At 43.9% G+C, this 7,755-nt stretch overlaps 1 pseudogene across 1 annotated transcript in view; it reads right to left on the bottom strand.

Moving 5' to 3' along the window:
* Nucleotides 1-4,038: 4,038 nt before the first annotated feature.
* The window catches only part of LOC143602032 (EP1-like glycoprotein 3 pseudogene), a 47,573-nt pseudogene continuing 43,856 nt past the window's right edge, over nt 4,039-7,755 (bottom strand). Inside the window, exon 2 of the transcript XR_013147758.1 lies at nt 4,039-5,474. The product of XR_013147758.1 is annotated as an EP1-like glycoprotein 3 pseudogene (transcript). The remainder of the gene's footprint in view (nt 5,475-7,755) is intronic.

Here is a 7,755-nt window from a genome sequence, read left to right as displayed (position 1 = left end):
TGAGTTTTAGCCATTACATGTCAGCATGTTCTACTCAGATATCCACTATGATTCCTCGCGCGACCTTGACCTGAGACCTTAACAACTATGATTTGGCATGTACTTTGCCTTAGTTGTGTTTAGGGATTTTTATGATCAGACTGCGCGGGATGTAAGATGGATGTTTGTGAGTGTTTTGAGCTAAGGCTCTTAGTTTTTGAGTATGGCGCGTAGCTATATGGGATATTGTGAGGATTCTCAAACCTTTAAGTATGGCGCGAAGCCATATGGGATATTGTGAGGGTCCCAAACCCTTAAGAATGGCGCGTAGCCATATAGGATATTATGAGGGTCCCAAACCCTTAAGAATGGCGCGTAGCCATATAGGATATTATGAGGGTCCCAAACCCTTAAGAATGGTGCGTAGCCATATAGGATATTATGAGGGTCCCAAACCCTTAAGAGTGGCGCGTAGCCATATAGGATATTATGAGGGTCCCAAACCCTTAAGAATGGCGCGTAGCCATATGGGATATTATGAGGGTCCCAAACCCTTAAGAATGGCGCGTAGCCACATAGGATATTATGAGGGTCCCAAACCCTTAAGTTTGAGCTAAGGCTCATATTTTTGGGCTAAGGCCCTGATGTTTTAGAGTTAAGACTCGCCAACGTTTTTGAGCTTGGAGCTCACGCATGTATGCTTTACTTCGCTTTATTTTTGTTTTGAAGTCAATACAATGTTGTTATATTGCTAAAAATTAATAAATGGAAGTGTGAAACATGTATGCGAAAGGTAATGGAATACATTAAGAAAAGATAGGGCACATCAGATTTTTTTGAACTTTTTGCTGGCTGAGGCTTCATCTGGTTGCTCATCTTCCAATCTTGGATTTTTCGCCAGATGCGCCAGCTTGCCTGATTTCACATCTTTCTCAATTGCATCCTTTAAGTGGTGACATGCATTGGTGTTGTGTCCTGTGGACTTGTGAAATTCACAATACATGCCACTGTTTGATGATCCCTTATGGTGCAGCGGCTTGGGGCTTTTGAACTGGACCTTTTCAGTGTTTAACACCTGTGAAGGCGTTTTAGTGAGGGGAGTCCAAATTCTTGGCAGAGGTCTGTTAGGATCTCTGCCGCCCTCCCTCTTGTCACTATGTTCGCGATTGCGAATGTCTTTTTGTGGCTGGGGTGAGCTGGGCCGCGCTTGCTCATCTTCGGGAGAGAAGCCAGTTTGTTGCAACCTGGACCAGACAGAGTTCTGTGTGGTCCTTTTTTCATTGTTGCGCGGTGCCTCTGCCTGGTGCCCTCTTCCTCTTGCTTTATCCTGAGCAATCTGCTTTTCGTTTCGCGCGAAAACTCGGGAAGCTTCCATCAGTTTGGCCCAAGTAGCCGGCATGCCCTCTCTGCTCACAAGAGCTCGGCGGAGGTGATCACTGCGCGCGCCTTGTATGAAGGCCACGCGCAAGAGTTGCTCAGTGATCCCTCCGATTGCCAAAGACTCCTGATTGAAACGAGTGATGTAGTCTTCAATTGTTTCATCCTTTTCGCGCACGCAGTGCATGATGTCATCTGGGTCGCGCGTGTGTCGCGCTGTTGTACGAAGTGAGCTTGGAATTTTTCCAACAGCTCTTCGAACCCATCAATTTGCCCGGTGGGCAAGCTTTCAAACCAGACACGCACCGCGCCCGTGAGGCAGCGGGCAAACATGTGACACCATGTTGGCATCGTCCAGCTCTCTAGGTTTCCAGTGTTATAGAAACCTTGCAAGAAGTCGTCTGGATCTGTTGTGCCATCATATTTGCCCAGACCACTTGGCATCTTGGTCTTGTGCTGGATGGGGGCCTTAGCAATGCGCTCAGTAAATTTTGAGTGCTTCACTAAGATGGCCGGCCTGTACGGCGTGGTTACGTCCACTTGCCCCCTCACTGGCGGGCTGTATGGCGTATACAGGTCTAGCTCGGCTTTGGCTCCAGGCGCCGTGTTCACGTGCGCGCGGAGCTGTGAGCCTCCTGCATGAGAATCTCGCGCTTTCCTCATGCTGTGGACTTCATCATCACTGAACTCAGCGTGTTCAGTGTGAACAGAGTGACCATCCTCCGGCGCGCGGGCCCTTTTTGTTGTGCCTTGATTGGTTTGCTTGTCAAACACAAGCCTTTGTGTCATATCGGCCAACTTTTTGTTTTTGACCATTTCGCTGTACTTCTCCAAAAGACGTCTTTGCTCATTTATGAGCCAGTCTTTTGGATCAATTGTGTCTTCCTCTGGACCCATTGGTCCCTTTTGTTTCGCGCCGGTCCGATGTTGGAAAGTGAGATCGTCTGGAGGAGTTTCAGTCTGGTCATGAGGAGTTGTGATGAAGGGATAGTTACTGGTGGTGCGCGCAGAATCGCGTGGCACCCTCAGAGACTGTTGTCCCTCATTAACTTCCTCATGCTCAATATCCTCCAGAACTTGATCATTACGAATACCAGAAGTCATGGTGAAATTTTTGAACTGATGAGATTTTCTTGCCGTTGTAACAGTGGATGGCGCCAATGAAGAAACGTGGATCTACTCGCTGGTAGCAGATCTACTTTCCTCGGGTGTGATTATGCGATTTCACCGATGGTCTTCCGGAGCTCGAGATCTTTTACCTACAAAACGAACAACACCGTGAACTTACCCCTCAGAAAGGGACAGAGGGGTCCTCTTTGGGGTAACCCTCCGGTGTGAGAATAAGAGTTTGTAGGAGAATATGTGATAATCTGAGTATGTAATAGCTTAGTATAGCTTAATATTGTGTAATACAGTGTAGTAATATGTGTAATACTGTGTACTGTTGCTGTGTAATATGCTGTAATACAATGTAATGTGTACCTCTCCTTGTGGGAATGGTGTGGTATTTATAGTGCTAGGGTTTCCCAATGATTGGGCTCAGATTCTGTTAGGGCCCTTTGGGCCTCCTCCTATTGCTTCACGCCACGTGTCCTTGGGACACCTGGTACTTTTCAATGATTATCCTCTGACTCAGGTATTTTACCTGACCCATGTGCAGTCACATGGTGGCACATGGGTTCCGCTGAGCTGTCCACCTTTCATTGGTAGCTGTCAACATCAGCATATTCTTATCCTCTAACGGATACCTTCTGGAAGGTTGCTGACGAGTACAATCAGGGTTGTCCTTATCCTGATTTGGATAAGGATGAGGTTGATTATGTACACGTGTAATACGCGCCTATCCTGAGGATGCGCGAAGTCTTCTCTTTATTCTCACGCGCAGATATTTCATGCACAGATGTGATATGCACGAGCATGTGATATGCGCCACGCGCATATGTGATATGCATGAGCATAGGTGATGCGTGAGCATCTGTGGTGCCTGGGCATATGATGCTTGAGCGCATGCGTGTATGGTGCCTGGGCATATGATGCCTGGGCGCATGCGCGAGCATCTGTGGTGCTTGGGCATATGATGCTTGAGCGCATGCGTGTAGGGTGCCTGGGCATATGATGCCTGGGCGCATGCGCGAGCATCTGTGGTGCCTGAGCATATGATGCTTGAGCGCGTGCGTGTATGGTGCCTGGGCATATGATGCCTGGGCGCATGCGCGAGCATCTGTGGTGCCTGAGCATATGATGCTTGAGCGCATGCGTATAGGTTTTGGTTTTGTGCCTTCATAATGTCTTGATTTCAAGTCACTTCTGTATCTTTGTGGGTTGACCCGCCTCGCTCGTTGTTAAGGCGGGTACATACCTCTTCAGTAGTGTTAAAATACATCTAGATACTCGAATTGAGCATACATACTTATCAATTTAAATTGCTGGGATCATTCGGAATAAATGCCTAGTGGCCTTGGAATTCAGTCCACACACGAGGCTGTAGAGCTGTTCAAATTCGATTGGAACAAGTCAAGTAAGAGGGTATATATTCAATAAGAGGCATTCATTGTTGAAACCCAAGGCATTAAATTGAGCCACTAGATCCCGAGAAATTTGACTTGTGTATTATATGCCGATAAAATGTGTTATTCTTGTTTTTTATAATTACACTTGTAGGTTTCAATTTACGTTTCTGGACACAAATAATTTAAGTCCTTTATTGTGATGATATGGTCCCCATGAATATAGATGATTTACTCTCCTTTATTGTGATACACAGGACAAATATCATCTAAATACAAAACACGCACATCGGAAGGTTACAAACATAAAAGTCGTTTTTCTCCTCATCTTAACCTTCTTTATTTCCAGTTTCTAGTAAAACCCGTGTCTAGCGAACGGGTGTTTTGATGTAGGCCAAACTAGTCGAGTTCCCGACCCTTGTCAACGTCTTCAACTCGTAAGCGATCCAACACCTCGACTTATCCGTGTGATAAAAGTAACCCAAACACTTGCAATCCTTCGTGCATTTGCTCTCGCAATCACTCTATTTCACCGGTCCAGTTCCTTCAGTATACTTAACCGTGAAATGGTCCACCCCTTTAAGCTGATAATAAGTAAAACCACGACAACCAGGTGACTTCGAGTCAAAGTCTTTGCTCCACCCAAACACCCCGTTAGGCGCAGGGCATCCGACACACTGACTATCCTCACAAAGCCCAAACTTTCCGCACCGATTTGGTAACTGACACTCGTCTTCAAGTAGGTATCCATCCTGGTTCGTAAACAAAGTGTACAACAGATTCCAAGCTTGTCCCCGCACCCCTCGGCGGTAAGTGTAGACTCGTAGGTTCCCATCGATGCCCAGTCTTAGATACGATAACGAGCTATTATACAGAACTCGTCCCATATAAATAGAAGTTGTCTCATATAACGTGGGAAGATTCACGACTTCACAATCCAATTCGTGAAAATTGTTCTCTAGGTATTCAGCTTGTGCAATTCTAAACGTTGCGTTTTGAATCGTCCCATTGTTTTGGATCAATTCAGGGATCGTGAATGCCCAGTACCGCATGGTGTTCTTGTAATACAAACCCAATCTTTGAGGCTCAACTACTAAGCTATACGCCCCGTCAACGTTGTTCTTGACCGAATCGCGGCTCATGAGTTTGTACGGACCACCTTTAACTCTAAGCTTTTGGCCAACCAAGAGCGTGTCGGTCGGGTAATCAAAGCTTTGCCAGACAAAGTTACCCTTTGCGTCACGAAGCACAATGTTACCATTCTCATGTATAGCGAAACTGACAACCCCCTTATTCTTGGTGTTGGTTTGCCACACAATCTGGCCATTGGCCTCCGCGAGTACTAGGTTTCCGTCTGATCCTAATGAGAATGTGGCGTTTTCGCGGACAGGTTTGCCGCGGTTGGCTTCCCATACCCATGGCCTCACAGACTGGCTGAATAGAGTCCCCATGCGGAGACCGAGAGTGTACGCATTCGGGGTGGTGTTGTAGAAGGCCAACTCGAAAGGAAAGGTGAATGGCGGAAGACTACGGTAAGTTGGATCGTATTCGGAATCAAAGAATAAGTACTCGGATTCGAAAAGTAACTCGCCTTGGTTGACATAATGGAAGGTTTAGTTAGGAGGTATAATGGCGTTGGTGATGGAGAAGAAGAAGAAGAAGAAGATTAGAAGTGAAAGGTAGGAAGAATAAGCAGCCATGGCTACTGGGGTCAAGGTTGATTGTTGGATTAGAAGTGTAATGTGTATGCCTATTTATATATACAAATAGATATTTTCGTATTAAATTGTATATAAAAGTTGTCTATTTAATAAAATTGGATATGCGTTTCTATCATTGTCGGCATATGCGTTTTTTTTCCTTGTCTAATAGTTTTGCGATATTTTGGTGAGTGATACGTAACGTTTGTCCTGATTAAATTTCGATTTTTTTTAAACAATGTTTTCACATGTAATGTCATTTATGCTTTACTTGTTAAACAAACAGTGTTCTTTTATAACACTCCATAAGTTCTTCAAGTTATTAAACAGTCACAATTGTTGACGATCAATTATTCTAGAACATGTATAATGAGTTTCTTTTGGCGGCCATGCATAATTAGATCCGCTTGTTTGATTCCTTTGGGATATAATATCAAGTCATTTACATTTTAGATTTGTTTAAATCTTTAAGGATTCAAATGAATTCGTAATGTTGTCAAAGTTTTCATCATTAGTTAGTTTTCATCATTAGTTAGCGTTTGTTATGCAGTAATGACAGACGGAGTGGAATGATTTATTACGTGAGAATAAAATAAGAGGTGTTTGGTTGCACAATGGAATGGAATCATCCATTACACAAGGAATTTCATTCCATCAAAATCATTCCTTCTCACATCCCTTCTTTTTTTTTTTCATTCAATTCCTCCTTCAACATACTATCTTAACAACACTACCATCTAACAACAACCACCGCCACCACCACCACCACCACTACCATCGCCACCACCATCGCCATCGTCACCACCACCACCTCCGCCGCCACCACCGTCTCCGCCACCACCACCTGACCGCCACCGTCGCCATCACCACCTCCTCCACCACAACCACCTTACCACCAAAGCTACCACCGCCATCATCTTCGCCATAACCACGGAAACCACCACCCGACCACAACCGCCACCATCACTATCACTGCCTGGCCACCACCACCCCACCACCGCCATCACTACTAATGATACCATCGCTTGACCACAACCACCACCCCCGCTGCCTGACCGCCACCACCACCACCACCACCGTCGCCACCATTTTCATCTCTAGAGCTACCACCACCGTCGCCATTTCAGGTTTTTTTTTTTTTTGTAAAAAAAAATATATTTTGGGATAGGAATATTTTTATTATTTCTATTTCATTCCTAAAAATTTTTTCGGATACCAAACAACATAAAGTAATTATGCATTTTATTCCCATATGTTAACCAAACAAGACAAATGTATGGTAATGATCCATTTCATTCCTTTGTCCATTCCATTCCTTCTCCCATTCCAATCCCCATTCATTCCTTAGTTCTCTATATGATCATCGTATATAGGGCTGTAAACGAGCCGAGTCGAGTCGAGCCAGAGTGTGCTCGAGCTCGAGCTTGAACTTAATCGAGCTGGCTCGAGCTCGGCTCGTTTTCTTTATCGAGCTGAAAAATCAAGCTCGAGCTCGGCTCGCTTAAATTTCGAGCCGAGCTCGAGCTCGTCGAGCCGGCTCATTTAATTTTTTTTATTTTTTATTTTTTTATTTTATATTTTACAAATTTTGATATATAAAAGAAAAAAATTATAATTTTAACATACATATTATATAAAATTTATAAACTAAAGAATTTTTAACTTTATATGTTTTTTTAGTTATTCTTTTATAATGTTATGGGTATTTAGTGGCATAATATATGTATAATTTTTATTTATTCATTTCTTGATATGCAATTATTATATATAGATATAAAAACTTAGGGTTTAATGTAACCGAGCCAACGAGCCGAGCTAACGAGTCGAGCCAGACCGAGCCATGAGCCGAGCTGACCTTGGCTCGAGCTCGTTCAGAAATCGAGCCGAGTCGAGCCGAGCTCATTTAGAATCGAGCTTTTTCGAGCCGAGCTATTTTCGAGCTATTTTCAAGCGAGCCACGAGCCGCGAGCTTTTTGAACAGCCCTATATCAAAATAGTTAAGGTAAGAAGGTATACACTCCTCAACGTCATTTCCCTTGATAATTTATATCTTTTAGTGAGGTTTGTAGTTAGTGGCATAAAGTGAGAATTATTATAATAGTTTGAAATTGTGATGTGGCGACAATATGATGGATTTTATGAGTTTGTTTTGTAGATGTTGTTAATGAGATTTTTGGATACAGGTTAGTGAA

This window comes from Bidens hawaiensis, unplaced genomic scaffold, assembly GCF_021521415.1.
Source record: "Bidens hawaiensis isolate Kalapana, Puna unplaced genomic scaffold, B.hawaiensis_p1.1 tig00057791_1, whole genome shotgun sequence".
NCBI lineage: Eukaryota > Viridiplantae > Streptophyta > Magnoliopsida > Asterales > Asteraceae > Bidens > Bidens hawaiensis.
Note: the sequence above shows the minus strand (reverse complement) of the source record. Positions and strands in the feature narration are given on the sequence as shown.